Source organism: Apodemus sylvaticus, chromosome 3, assembly GCF_947179515.1.
Source record: "Apodemus sylvaticus chromosome 3, mApoSyl1.1, whole genome shotgun sequence".
In the NCBI taxonomy this organism is placed as follows: domain Eukaryota; kingdom Metazoa; phylum Chordata; class Mammalia; order Rodentia; family Muridae; genus Apodemus; species Apodemus sylvaticus.
Window position 1 is genome coordinate 108,219,813 of NC_067474.1, and position 16,733 is coordinate 108,236,545.

Sequence of the window (16,733 nt, forward strand, 5' to 3'; positions counted from 1 at the left end):
CACTAAAGTAGTTTGTTTTAACAGTATCTTTTCAAGGATGGTGGTAGGAATAGGTGGATCGTTTGTGCCTGGGAATCATAAAACCAGCTGACTGACTGAGGTCTCTGACTCTCAGAGTTGGGGTACATACTTCATTTTCTTATGTAGAATGTAGCCAGGTAATTTTATGATGTGTTCCTTTCAAAGGAGAAAGTTAAGTGAGTCTTATAAAGAAAAGCATTGCTTAAATTTTATGTTAGTTACATCTCCTTTGTGGTAACCTTGGCTCCCAGAAATTTCTAAGTCAGGGTTGGAAATAGCCAGGCTCAGTTGTATCATACAGTTAAGTGAGATGTAGTGTCTAAACTGAGAGACAGTTAAGTGGGCCTTATGAGTGTAATTAATCTAAAATCCACAATATGTTTCTTATAGTACAATATAACTATAAAATTTTTATTGACTATGATTAATTTCTGTCATATGTCTTGCGGTGAGAACTGATTTCATCTAGTCAGTTTAGTAAAGTGGGTTATAGAAGAAATAGACTATTGGAGATTATATAGTACAAGTATAAATAACTTGCTGACAGGTTTCCTTGGGAAACAGTGAAAATAAAGGCAAGGCAGGGATTAAAGAGATGTATGGAGAGGAAAATTTTTCTGGTAGAGAGAATAACTCTCATTAAAGGCGATGATAAATAAGTGATATATACAGACATATGAACATTTTATAAATGCAGAGGTCTGGTTAAGAAACTAATTTAATGAGATACCAGAAAGGAGTTGAAGATTACAGGAAAAATAGAAATATAAAGAATATATTTCAGTTCATAGGATCCCATGAAAATTCTTACATAATAAAATAAAAATAGCCAGGTATATAGTAATAACACATTGGCAATCACAGGTATTCTGGGGGTTGTCATGTCCCAGGGTTTCTGGTGGATTATCATTGTTCCAATAACTTCACAGAGGTAGGGAGTAGTAGGCTTGATGGCAAAAATCTCAAAGAATTTCTTTCTAATGACCTAATTATTTAACATAGAGCAAGAAGTCAGGTCATAGACTAATTGAGGTGGGAACAGTGGTCTTGAGAGCAGGAGATTGCCAAAGATCTAAGGAGTATGGGAAAATTTGAAGTACTCATTATAAAAGCAAGGGAATAAGTTGAAAACAGAAATATAGAAGAATTGTCAGTCAAAGGTTTGGACCTCTTTGAAGCTGATGATCATGAATTTATGGTGATATAAATCTGCTTTGTGGTGTCACTTTCTCCAATATCATTCAATTGCTCAGATTTAATTAACTGTCAATCAGCCAACATCCATGGATGCCTTTAGCACAATAGGGCCATTTTAGATACTATTGAGGAATGCAAACATGAATAGGTCCATATTTTGCCTTCATAGCCAAGATCATTAAACTCCATGTCTTGGAATTCTGGTTCTCAATTCACTATAGTTGATTTGAGGCTAATTTTATGAATTATAACAACTATAAACTTGCAAAAATATTTAAAATGTAAGTAAATCTTTAAAGGCCCTGGATAGCAAAGCAGGAATGTAGTATAGGAAATTAATCTTCTAAGCCATAAATTGCAGGGTAAGGGCTGCCCTAATTTGTCTTTCCTACTGAAAGCACTCCATAAAACACGGAAAAATGGATCCTTGAACTCAAAAATTAAAACCACAGCAATAATGATGAGAGGGCTAAGGTACTGAGCTAGAAACTGAGGTGATTAAATAATAGAAAAAAATTAGATGGCTTTAAAAATCTAACTCTAAGTGCAGATGCACTCAAACATTTGAGGAAAAAAAATGGTACACAGAAGGTATTCCAAGGACCAAGGACTCTGGAGAAATTTGTAAGCAGCTGTTGCTGTCCTTCACAAAGGACATTGTTTAGAATGTAAATATCACCCAGTGAGAATGTCATAGTAAATATCTTAAATTTTCCATCAATGGGGGAGGATGGTGTTGTATCCCATTAACTACCAGAGGAAGGTCATAATAACCTATGTATTTACTACAACAAGAATCAATACTTTTGAAAGGAGACAAACATCTCTACAATGTATTAACCACATCCAGCCAACAACAACAAAAATAATTAGAAAAGAGAATCTAAAAGTCATATGTCACAGCCAAAGGAAAAGTCAATAAACACACACAAAAGAATCACATTTTGAAACTACCAGACAAGAAGCTTAATCACATGACAATAGAAAGTATTTGCAAGGTAGATTTCAACAGGATACCTGAAATTTTCTACTCTGTACCCAGTGGTTCATTCATTCAAATTCATTATACTAGATTCATTCTAGAAATGCAGAAATAATCTACATTTTGGAATTCAAATAATTAATGTGTGAGTTGAGTGAAAAAAAGGAAAATCATTCTCAAATTCTTTTTAAAATGTTTAAATATCTGAAATATACATAGTTCAGAATATTCTCAAATATTTAAATGCATCATGTTTTATTAGCTATCATAAGTATTATATAAGTATTATTTTGTCAATAGATATTTTGAGTTAATGCAATATTTTCCAGTAGTAACATAGTAAGAAACATTCATTATTTATCCTGTTGTTAGGATGATTAATATGATTGTCTAAGAAATATGTAGGTGTGTCTGTTATAATTAATTACCAATATTTCCATGTGTTCCTTAAAGTATATTGACCTAACATGATTATTAACCTTATTTGGAGCTTTATTACACAGGAATACATTTTAATTTTACAGTACCTTAATAATGATCATAAATTTATTGGACACCAATAATTAGTGACTGCTACAAATATATTAACACTAATTAGCCCTGAAACCCAAAAGCTATTTTAAATGTTAAATTTAGCATTAATATTGATCATCATGCTAATTAGTAGTAGTAGTAAAAGGAGACAATTGATTAACAGCTATTAGCTTTGGCTTTTCACCCACTGCAATCATCTAGACTCATTTGAGTTTAGTGCTAAAATCAATGTGTTGCCTATGATTTAGATTATCATTTATTTCCTTCATTGCCCAAGTGGATCCTGACCTAATCATGCATAATAGTTCAAGGGCTATTGAATAAGCATTTTATTTTTTTTATTTTCTAAATTCTTTGTTTACATTCCAAACGCTTTCCCCTTTCCCAGTTCCCCCCACCTCATATGTCCCATAAGCCTTCTATACACTCATTCTCCAATCACCTCCGTCCATTTTCTCTGTCCTGTTATTCCCCTACAATGCTGGAACAGGCCTTTCCAGGATCAGGGCCCTCTCCTTACTTCTTCATGGGAGTCACTTCATATGTGAATTGTGTCCTGGGTATTCATAGCTTCTGGGCTAATTAATATCCACTTATCAGTGATTGCATTCCATGTATATTCTTTTGTGATTGGGTTACCTCACTTAGGATGATATTTTCCAGTTCCAACCATTTGCCTACAAATTTCAAGAATTCATTGTTTTTAATTGCTGAGTAGTATTCCATTGTGTAATTATATCCCATTTTCTATATCCATTCCTCCATTGAGGGATATCTGGGTTCTTTCCAGCTTCTGGCTATTATAAATAAGGCTGCTATAAATATAAAATAAGCATTTTGTAATCATCTGCTATTGGTTTAAGAAATGTGTACTAAAAAGGAGAATTCTCATAGTAATGGCAAAAAGAAAACTTTGGAAGCTTTAGTACCCCTCTCTACACCTTTTCAACTAATCAGCAATTACATTAAATAGAATAAATAGAATTCTAGCATATGTTATATACACAAATAAAGTCCAAATAGTTTAAGTTAGTTCATTAGCTAAAACTTTTCAAGTGTTTTATGGACATTTACACAAGCCAACATATATTTCTCATGACTTGCTGTGTCACACTAAGATTTTGACACAAGAATCTTTCTTGTGTGTAATAGTCATGTGTATTAAATGGAACTATGTCACCAGAACAGTGTTGAATAGCTTTCATCAGCTTGAATGTGGTGACTACTTCATCTGGAATGACTGTCGAATATGTCATTCAGAACAATATTTACTTATCTTTCATGGTTAGCTCCTATGCACAATTTCTTGGTTATAATATACAAGTAACAACACAGGGCCAATCCATATTCTGGGTATCATCAGGCATAAAAAAGTTCCTGAAACTTTAGCCCTTTCTTGAGAGTCTATCCAAATCCTATAAATTTTTGTGTGAGCATCAGTTACTAATATGAATTATTCTTTTTTCCTTAATTTAAGAGAAACAAAAGGAACATTCTCAGAAGATTGTTATGAGATTACCTTAAAGTATATGCAAATCACTTATAAAAGACCCTTAACCAAATGCTGACTAAACCTTAGATATAAATATCATAAGAATAAACCTAATTTATATAAATATACATCAGGGAAAATAATAAATGTCCCAAAATGAAAGCATAAAAGATTTGAAATGAAGAATTTAAATAAAACAAATGGCCATGGTAATCAGCAATCAGCAATTACAGGCTCTTTCTTTATGTATAGCAACATGAGCTGAATATAATTATTATTAGTTAATATTTTAAAACTGATTTTCTTCTTGGATTTATCAAAGATACATTTTTCAAGCCTGTTACTGAGACATATTGTGAAGAGGCAGCTCAAGTTATCACTGAAATGAAAATACTTAAGGAACACATGGAAATATTTATAATTACTTATAACTGACACACCCATTTTCCTCAGACAGTCACATTCATTGTCCTATCAATGAGTGAGCAATACTTGTGTTGTTTCTCTAACATGTAAAGATGCCAATTTCAGCACTATTTCTATCTCACATGGCAACTAGGTAATATGAATTTCTCTTTGGTCATACATGTCACAGCTAGCTTCATTAGCAAACAATTTGTCAAAGCATTGTTCTGCATGTGTAGATAAAACCAAAGACGTTTTCTTTGAAATGTTTGGGTTGAGTGATCCATGGGCTTAAAGTTTACACTGGTTGCTAAAAGCAACAACAAAAAACCAACCAACCAACCAAGCTTTCAGCAATTTGCAAACAAATTCTATTTTTTACTTTTGGACAAGTAATTTGTTATTTTCTCATTTGGATATTCATTACCATTTAAATAACATTTGGAGAGGGAAACAATATGATCATAAAGTCAACATTAACAGACAAACCTATAGTCTGATGTGATAGCACAATGCAATGTATACTCCTATTCCTGACTTTTACCCTTATTCATAGTACTAATCCTTGCACTGAGGTTTTCTGTCAGTCTTTACTGAATGAAACTGCAGTTAAGGTGTGTTCAAGACTGTTTTAGCCATTGATGGCCAGGATCACACATATGACCACAGAAGTATAATGGAGTGAAAATCTGTATATCACTTAAGAGTTCAGTCTGGCGGTTCCTCTGAAAACTGGGCACCTTACTTCCAGAAGATCCTGCTATACCACTCCTGGGCATATACCCAGAAGACTCCCCACCATGTAATAAGGATACATGTTCTACTATGTTCATAGCAGCCCTATTTGTAATTGCCAGATGCTGGAAAGAACCCACGTATCCCTCAACAGAAGAGTGGATGCAAAAAATGTGGTATATCTACACAATGGAGTACTATTCAGCCATTAGAAACAATGAATTCATGAAATTCTTAGGCAAATGGATGGAGCTAGAGAATATCATACTAAGTGAGGTAACCCAGACTCAAAAGGTGAATCATGGTATGCACTCACTAATAAGTGGATATTAACCTAGAAAACTGGAATACCCAAAACATAATCCACACATCAAATGAGGTACAAGAAGAAAGGAGGAGTGGCCCCTGGTTCTGGAAAGACTCAGTGAAACAGTATTCAGCAAAACCAGAACGGGGAAGTGGGAAAGGGTGGGTGGGAGGACAGGGGAAGAGAAGGGGGCTTGCGGGACTTTCGGGGAGTGGGGGGGGGGCGCTAGAAAAGGGGAAATCATTTGAAATGTAGATAAATTATATCGAATAATAAAAAAAAAGAGTAGCTATCAAAAAATCTCAGGGCACTGCATTCTTCTAATGTTTATGATATTGCTGCTATAAACAAAACGACTGAATGGACTTAGATAAACACATGACTGTGTACAGTAATACTTGGTAACATGACTCTCATTGACCTACTATTCTGTCATTATTTTAGAGTGTACAATCATTTTTCAATTAAGGCTTACTGATAAATAATGTGTTGAGTTACTCTAGATGAGCTTCAAACATGTTTATTAGACCACATCAAAGCACAATTTCCTCCATTGCTTCATTTAATCATGTGCTGTTTAACACATTATAGCTCTATATCATGAAAATATACACACTGAGTGCCTAGGGGTGTGATGTATGCTACATCATCTAGGTGTGTGATGAATACACTCTATGAAATTTGTACATCAATAAAATGGCCTAACAATGCATTTTCAGGAATAAATGTCCATTGTTAAATAACATTTCCTTAACATGATGATGACTGTACTGAATATGGATGGATGCGTAGAGTGCTATGATCCATTTTCTTCCTTAATTTCTTACGGAAAAAATTATGTATTTTGTAATATCTACTTGTCATGATATGATAATATTTTCCACTGTCTTCAGCATTTTTATTAGCACTGTGCCAAAATTTTAAATCACATTTATTCATTTCTAGTATAAAAAATAACATTGGCATTTATCTATTGACTTTGGCTTCAACTGTCATTGTCAGTTGAATTTCTAAATATACTTTTGGCAGATATAAGTTTTTGTATATTTGACCATTATTTGATTTTAAAAGTTATTATTGATTTCTTTAATATTGTGTTCTCTGGATTTTTCTTTCTCTTTCACTCTCTGTTTGTATATGTATGTATATATTATTTTTATAAATAAATAAATATATATATATATATATATATGTCTATATTACTTTTTATCAAGGTTAGGTTATCAAGTACAATGTTTGCTAGAAATCTTAAGAGAATATGCTCATACATTGTTGATAATCCAAAGAAGTAACTATTTATTTTAAACATTTAAGCCTAGTGTTGGCAGTAGATTTTCACTAGAAGAATTTGCAGTTTAATGAAATTCCTACTTTATTTAAAGAAAAATTTTCTTGTAGTACATACTGAATATTTCATGCATGTTTTCTGCATTTAATAAGCCAACTACATGTCTTTTGTTTTTATAGTTGATAGTGTGAATTCATTTATTGTTCAAAATAAAGCTAACATTTGTTGATGATAAATTTCACTCGATTATGATGAAATAAATATCACTTTATATATTGTTATAATATAATATTCTAATAGGGATGTTGCTACTGCATTGATAATATATAACAATGGTTTACTTTTATTTTTATGTTTCTTACCATTTGTTTCTATTTTCTACAAGTATTTGTGAAGAATTGGTATTTTCTGTTGCATAGATGCAGTGCCTTATTGACTGATATATCAGGTGGCATGACTGTAACTTAATTCAGGAAAGGCTGATGAAAGATGTCAGCAAATACTTAGAGGGACTAATCAGTAATTCAAAATTAGCCACTCATTATATTCTAGTACTTGAAAAGCCAAGATGATTTCTCAGGAGACATACTAGCTTACTTCCTAATTTAGAACTCAAATCAATATATAATTGTTCTGTAAAAGATACCAGTGGTTTAAAGATAAGACAGCAAGACAACCCCTTGACTTTTTCTTTCTTTTTCAATTTTTGTAATTCTTATTTTTAATTTTACTTTTTTAGAGAGCAGAATTTACATGAGTTGGGGACAAACAAGGTAGGACTAGGAGTTGAGTATGAACAGGGTACCTAATGTGAAATTCAAAGAAAATCAATGAAAAGTATGTTATCTAGCATTGCAAGGTGACAAGCAGTTTGCAATCTTGTTATGTACTATCCTAAAACCACACTGAATGTTGTTGGTGTTTATTTTCAGTGTGAGTTACTGTAATAAGTTATGCTCGCTTGAGCATTCTGGTTTAAGTAGAGGATGAACAGAGGATCTATTTAAAATGATGGATTAGAGTGCTCCATGATGATGTTCTTTTATCACCAGGATTTATCTCATTTTTCACTAATACAGTTAGCACTCTAAAAGTATGTAATTTCCGGACAAAGTTGCATATTTTTATCATTTCTTTTTTTAAGAGTTATATATATAATTTTCTATATTCTTTGTTTACATTCCAAATGATTTCCCCTTTCCTAGTTCCTCCCTCCCCATATGTCCCATAAGCCTTCTTCTCTCCACCCATTCTCCAATCACCTCCCTCCTTTTTCTCTGTCCTGATGGAAATGCTAGATCAAGCCTTTCCAGGACCAGGGCCCTCTCCTTCCTTCTTCTTGGGAATTATTTGATATGAAGGTTGTGTCTTGGGTATTCCGAGCTTCTGGGCTAATATCCACTTATCAGTGACTGCATTGTATGTGTGTTCTTTTGTGAGTGAGTTACCTCACTTAGGATGATTTTTTCCAGTTCCAACCATTTGCCTAAGAATTTCATGAATTCATTGTTTTTAATTGCTGAGTAGTATTCCATTGTGTAAATATACCACATTTTCTGTATCCATTCCTCTATTGAGGGACATCTGGGTTCTTTCCAGCTTCTGGCTATTATAAATAAGGTTGCTATGGACATAATGAAGCATGTGTTCTTATTGCATGCTGGGGAATACTTTGTGTATATGCCCAGAAGAGATATAGCAGGGTCCTCTGGAAGTGTCATGTCCAGTTTTCTGAGAAACCGCCAGACTGATTTCCATAGTGGTTATACCAACTTGCAATACCACCAGCAGTGGAGGAGTGTTCCTCTTTCTCCACATCCTCGTCAACACCTGCTGTCTCCTGAGTTTTTAACCTTAGCCATTCTGATTGGTGTGAAGTGAAATCTCACGGTTGTTTTGAATTGCATTTCCCTAATGACTAATAATGTTGAGCATTTCTTAAGGTGCTTCTGGGCCTTCTGAATTTTTATCATTTCCAATCCCTTGACTTCTGCTTATCTCCAGTCTCTTGTAGCTTGCTCAAGTGGAGGAAGCCACAGAGAAGTGCACAAAAGCATGAAATCAAAAAGCAGGACATACTACCTTCAGGCCAAGCATGCCAATCACACACTTGACTAAGTGGATTTTGTTCTTGTGTCTCCATAGAGAAGCTTCTCTCAGTGCTGGCCCTGCACAGCATACATATTATAACTCCATTAGAATAATAGTATACATATTATAATTCCTTAGAATTTATTTATTCACTCCTAAAAATAGTTCACTATTAAAAGAGGTATCTCAGTTTTAGTGAAGTAGATTTATGAGTACTGAGACAAAAATAATTAGAAAGAACAATAGTTTATCTATTTCTTTGAATTAAAGAAACATTCTCAGCATAAACACTTTGAGATTGACTAATGGTTCCACCTTCCCCAAAGCAAAATAAAAAAAAAAAAATACTGATTTAAGAAATCTGTCCCTGCAGTCATTATTTCTGTAGATGATGCTCCTTCTACATGTAAAATTGTGTGACCGATTTATAGCTAGTATTACAAACACCCAATAAGAATTTCATTTGATTGACAAAGACTTTGATAATTTTTCATATTTTGTAAGACTATAGTATTCAGTGCATACATTTATAGCCTTTCTATAGTATATGTGACATCATTTGAAATTTGCCGTTTCTATATGCTTGTTCAATAAATTATGGAAGTAGTAAAATAATAACAATGTTGTATGGAACACTCGCTTTATTTTGTGGATAGCACTACTCATTTATAAAGAATATACAATTATTCAGCCATGTCAATTTGAAGAACCTGAGGCCTAAAAATGTTAAAAATTTGCCTCCGTAATAAAGTTGGTAGATGTTTAGATAACCATAACAATTAATTTTATACTCTTTTATTTTTACATGAATGTGTTTGTGTGCACAGGTGTGTACCAGAAGCTTAGCAACCAAAAGAGAGTGTCTGATGCCCGAGAGCTGTAGTTATATGCGACTGAGTTGAATGACTTAGGTGCTGGGAGCTGGAAGTTGAGGAGGACGCCTGTCTTCTTCAACATTAGCAGGCATGTTAACTGCTCTACCATCTCTCCACTAAAAGAGAATCATATTTGGATCAAATGAAAATGAGATGCTATTAAAGTGGACATATTGATGTAGAGTAAGTATTATAGTCTGTTAATCAGGATCCACTCAGGACAACTGAACCTCAATGGTCATTTCAACAGAAATATTTTTTTTCAGGGAATTGGTTATGTGGGTATCAAAAAACCAAAAGCCTAAGAAAAACTAGATAAACCCAGATATAATAATGCAGAAAGTATGTGTTATTTGCATTTCCTGAAGGATAGGTAAGAAACAAGGAGGTTTTAAAAAGCTTGTCCGTATCTCTGGGGCAGAGACACTACTGGCCTGCTCTTGCTCCTGTTCCCGTTCCTGCTCTTGCTCCTGCTCCCGTTCCTGCTCTTGCTCCTGCTCCCATTCCTGCTCTTGCTCCTGCTCCAGTTCCTGCTCTTGCTCCTCCTGAAATAGCATCTTAGGGCAGCACTGATTCCCAAAGAGCCCAAGGGAGCCTGAAGCTGTCTTTAGCTACTGACACATCGCTCTTGACTGTACAAAAGGAAAAGAAAGAGATGGAGGATGATCTTCCTGACCTCCCTATATCTTTCTGTTTCCCTCTAATTTGTTTTATTGACCATCTGAATACAAGTCATTTGTCAAGAAAGGCAAGAAATGTGCTTAGCAGAGTACTAGCTCAAGCTGCACAAAGTGGAGCCTAGAAACAAGTTTGGATTTAAAACATGGGTCAAAATAACATGGCTAATTTGGAGGTAATATAATTCTTTTTAACAGTTTAGGTAAAAATACCATTAAAAATGGATAGAAGACTCATTTTTTTTAATATCTACTAACCACAAAGTAACATGCTAACTCCTTTAAAATATTGTTTATTCAACAAATACTTGTTAGGCAAACACAAATTGTTAAAAATATTTTTCAAATTATCATCACTGCTATTATTGTTGTCTCTACACACGTGCACATGAGCCATACTGCACCAGTGCAGTCCAGAGGACAATTTCCTGGAATGTTACCTGTTACCACTGGGAGCTCTGTGGATCAATCCCGGCTTGTCAGGTTTGGTTGAAAATGCCTTTACCTACTGAGCCAACAAGATGGAATTTTTTTAAGTAAATTCTACTGAAGGATGAGCTGGAGAAAGACAAAATATATTGCTGAGAGAAAAATTAAAATCCCTTTTCAATTACCCAGTAAGTATGATGGAAGTGGTGCTAATGAAGAGACAGAGAAGTACGTGGTTTCTAGAGGGCAGAGAAGGGCTTACTGCTTACATATGTTAGTGGAATAGTAGATGCCGAATTGCTGGATGAGGTGAAATGGTTGTTGAGGGCTAGATTTTTTTTAACAAAGCAAGACAAAAAAAACTAAGTGTGAAAGCAGTCCTGAGTGTGGCCACAGCTCTGACATTCCCTAATTGCTCAATGGTACTCAACTAGAACAGAGCAACAAGGCCCGTGTATAATACTCTTCTGTGTTCTGCCTGGTGTAGTAAATGTGTTTATGTTATCCTCTCAGTATACAGAAGCAGCTTTTGAGAGCCATCTGCACAATATCTTCATGTGTCCTCAACACCTCACGCCTTTCTCCATACATCAGCAAACTCTTCAGTACTGAATAAAACCTAGTAACCAGGACACTAAGAAAATGCTGTTGGCCCTGGCTTGCAATAAGGACACATGCTCCACTATGTTCATAGCAGCCTTATTTATAATATAATAGCCAGAAGCTGGAAAGAACCCAGATGCCCCTCAATGGAGAAGTGGATACAGAAAATGTGGTATATTTACACAATGGAATACTATTCAGCAATGAAAACAATGAATTCATGAAATTCTTAGGCAAATGGTTGGAACTGGAAAATATCATCCTAAGTGAGGTAACTCACTCACAAAAGAACACACATGGAATGCAGTCACTGATAAGTGGATATTAGCCCAGAAGCTCTGAATACCCAAGACACAACCTTCATATCAAATAATTCCCAAGAAGAAGGAAGGAGAGGGCCCTGGTCCTGGAAAGGCTTGATGCAGCATTGTAGGGGATTACCAGGACAGAGAAGTGGGAGGGGATTGATTGGGGAATGGGCGGAGGAAAGAGGGCTTATGGGACTTATGGGGAGGGGGGATCCTGGATAGGGAAAATCATTTGGAATGTAAACAAAGAATATAGAAAAAAAGAAAAGAAAAGAAAAAAAGAAAATGCTGTTGGTGTGGCGAGTATATACAGCTAATTAATAAATACCTAATGTGCTGTTGATATGCCCCAAACAAATGAAAATGCAAAATTAGTCAGTGAGTCAGTAAGCAGAGAATAACAGGTATTATTTTATGTTTTATCATGTGACAATGCCAGTGAGGACATTTATTGGTAAGCCAATTTTTATCTTTTAAAAGGTGTATTTATATTTTTAGCTAATGTACATGATTTTAGTTTATGTATATCCATGTATGTACACTGTATTGCCTGTAGAGGGCAACAGACTCCATAGAACTAAGGTTATACATTGTTGTGAGTTGTTATGTGGGGTTTGGGAACTAAACCTGAGTCCTCTGCAAGAACAGCGACCTTTTAATCTCTTGTCTAGGTCTGTAGCTCTGAAATGGTGTACATAATATCATAGCACTTGTCACTGTTTTTGATAGACTAGAAGTATTCCATTCTGTACGTAGTCAGAACTTCTTTAAAGTCTGCTGAAATTATTGCACTTAATATAGAAGACATTTGCACTTTCATTGCTTAATTATAAATAACATAAATGAAAGAAAATAATTCTGTCATTTATGGAGTATTGGTATTTGGTAATGCATTTAATTTATTTATTGCCCTTGAAGCTATATCACAGTCGCATTGTTTAAACAAAATAGCCAGCAAAAGCAATTTAAGGGAAGTGTGGCTTATTTTGGCACATGACTCTGGTATCACAACTGAGAAGATGTGGTGGTGGTAGCTGTGAGTAGCTGGTCTCACTGCATCTGCAGTTAGGAAATGGAAGAGATGAGTGTTTATGCTAATCTTGCTTTCTCTTTTCCATCTAGTCCAGGACCAGCCCGTAGAATAGTACCAACCACATTTATGATGTCTTCCCACATCTATCAACCTACTCTATATAACCCCATAAACTTAACCAGGACCTTGTTTTCATGAAGGTTCTAACACCCATCAAGTTACTGTGAAGATTAATCAAGACAATAGCCATAAGGCCTTAGCTTTTAGAAACCTCATTTTGTGCTTTCACATCTTCAGGAACGACAGGAAATCAGATACCTTCCTTTAAGATCAAGTTCCTGACGGTCCTTCTAAGACCACCACTAAATTTGGTTTCATCAAGTACTTTTCCTCATTTGGGAATATATCAAAAAGGGGACTTTCATTTGTTACATGAGCATTTCCAAACTTTAGAAGAGTGGTAATAGCGGTAATATTAGTAGTCATTACAGCACCTGGTTCAAAATTCTAACTGAAGGGTTGCATTAAAAAATGAGTCATCTAAAAAATAAATAAATAAAAATAAATAAATAAAAATGAGTCATCTGTTTTCTTTCCCAGGTAAATTTAAAGAAGTTAAATCCATTTCCTGGGATATATGTTAATCCTAACTGCTGATAGAAATACGATGCACTATTTAACTTGTTTGTTCTGACTTTAAGAATTAGAACATCATGTACCTTGTTATTATAAAGTATGTCTAGGAAATCAAAACCTGGTGTATCAAGTACTTGTCAAATGCTAAATTTGGGGAAAGCAATGGAAGTAATACGTAATCTTTTTTTGGTTTTTATATTTAGTAGTGATGATTATCATGAAGAGTAGAGGAAATTTTAAGTCACATGACACAGTATGTTAGAAGCTCCAAAGCCAGGAGAGAAACAAAAGCAATGTAAAAGGAAAAGAAAAGAATAAAAATACAGAACAAGATAAATGTGAGATGAGATGACCCTGAATAACACACAATAATTTATAAGAGGTATAATGACATAAAATGTTTCCAGATAGAGAGAATTAACTAGGAGTTGCAACAAATACAAAAAGATATGTCCTCAAATTAGAAGGTAAATTGAATGTGAACAATATAATGGTATCAACAAACTGGAAGTGCATCGTTGACCTGCATGCAGAATAGTAATTCATTATAGCTTATCAAATCATACTTTGTGATTTAATGTCTCACTGAAGACCTACTTAGTATCTATGTCTGTGACTCATAATGCCAGGGACTCTAGGAAAAATCAAGCTATAATTTATTATGTGGTAGAGACCTTGAGGTCCAATGCAAGTGGCCTTACATTATTGGACACAATTTACCCTGCATTTTTTATAATTATTAATATAAAAAAGTTTATACCATAGAAATATAGTTTCACAAGCACCAAATATTACTTGGGTATAAATAACATCTGCCTACATAAATGGTTAATTCTAAGTGAGAAATTCTAATAGGAGACACTATGTCTAGATTTGATAGTAGTAGCAAATAAAACTCTACAGCCCTTCCAGGACTAACAGATTGGAAAAGAAATTACATGTGAACTGAAAACAAATCTCACATAATATATACTGAAGGCATTCCTGAAGGTTTTGTTGTAAGCATAAAACAAGAACAGAAAGGCAAGAGTAGCCTGCCAACTTGCTTTCTGCATCAATGTTTTTACAATAGTGAAGAGTATCTTTGTGAAAGTGTTCAGCCATTTTCATGTTTATCTTAAAAGCAGCATACTATATATTTTAGTATAGAAAACATGTTTTTTTGAGAACAGGTAATAATTATGGTTCTATACATTGACTTGTAGGGTTTCATCATTTGCAAAATTAAATATCCCAACTGCTCATCATTATTACACCACAGAGCATAAACAAGCAAACATAAGTGTTTTATTTAGGTTTTAGGGAAACAAATCCCTGCTAGGTACCCAAGTAACAGCCTCTATATTTTGTGTTCCTCTCTTGACGATGTTATAAAAGGATATGACACAAGTTATCATTGCTTTCTGAAACCCCTGCTTAGCCTGTCATCAACAGACATAAATCTGCTATTAATTTTAGGCTCAGGGTTAATGAACACACTCTTGAGTATACTGAGAAAGAATATAGCAATATATAATCTCAATAATTATGCAGTAAAGGCAATTAATTTATTATGTTACAATTTCAACTGAGGGAAAGAAACCAACCAAAAGAGAAAAAAAAAAAGAAAACACAGAGAAAATGAAATATATGAAACACACATAAATAAAAGGAAAATTCATTTCTTCTGATATGTGATTAACAACGTGTAGCTCAAGGCATGCAGTTTAAATGATAAAAATATTCATTTGATATAACCTCAATTTGCTTCTAGTAGTCTTGTAAGGCATGCCTTGATGTCAATACCACTCTACTTAATATTGTTCTATCATTTATCTCTTGTAAATTACCATATATGAAGATTTTGACTTTTTTTGGTCCAAAAACTGGAAGTATTTTAAACTTGTTACTTCAACCATTTTAACATTAGTACATAAAATAAGATGTCTTTCAATGCTTTCCCCAAAAGACCAGTAGTAGTAATCTTGTTGCAAGCAAACTCACCAAAATCAATAGCAGATTTCCAAAACATTTTATTATAACCTAAGTAACCATATTAAGTCATCTGAGAGAGGAAAAGAAATGGAGTTTGGGAGGGCTCAGCAAAGTGAAATTTCCAAACAAGTTTAAACAGCAAAGCATAATATAATTTGTAAGAACAAACAATAAAAGAATTCATTCTATATCAATCATTAATCAAGAAAATGATCTCACAGACTGGTCCCCAGGCCAATCTTTTCTCAATTGAGGATCCCTTCTCCCATGTGACTCTTACTTGTATAAAACTGACAAAAAGCTAGATAATGCAGCTTCATATTTGAAATTTTAAGTTTTATTAGGGTAACCTGTGTGAATGGTTTCAAGAACACAGTGGTAGAGAGATGGCTCAGCAGTTAAGAGTGTTGGCTGCTCTCCCGGAGAGAATGGGTTCAATTGTTAGTACTTACATGGCAGCTCACAACCATTTGTAACTCCAGTCTCACTACATCCACACACTCTTGTAGCCTCCACAAATGTCAAATGTATATGTGGTATACATATATACTTGCAGGCAAAACATCCATATATATAAAATAAATGAATGAATTCATTAAATAATTAGTTTAAAATTTTTTAAAAATGGATCATATCATTTTGAAAAATAATATAGATGCTCTGCTAAATTTCAGTTTGGGGTAGTTACTGTTTACACAACAGTTATTCAGAAGAAGAATGACAATTTCTGAATGTTTCTAGATGGCTATGGAATATATTTAAAAGTAGATTTTTTTTCCTTAATTCTGGACTGAATTTTTCACTATTTGAATTCAAATAAATTCTTCAGATTTTCAACTTTTCTTTTAGCTAAAAAATGAAATAAGGAGAACCACCTACACCCTTTCGGAAAATGTTGTGAAAGTCTAACAGAAAGATGAAGTGCTGCATAGAGAGTGTTCTAAACCTGAGATGCTCTGTGCAAATGAGACTTACAACTTCCACCTCGGGTGACAGCTGCTTTGGTGTCAGGCAGGGATGTGGCTGTAGAATCCCAAAGTAACATGAAATGATTGCTTCTTACAGTGTCAAGACTCTAGGCTCTGCCTCCTTCTTCAGGTACTTCATCTTTAGCCCGCCCACACAACAAATGCTCCCTCATTGATG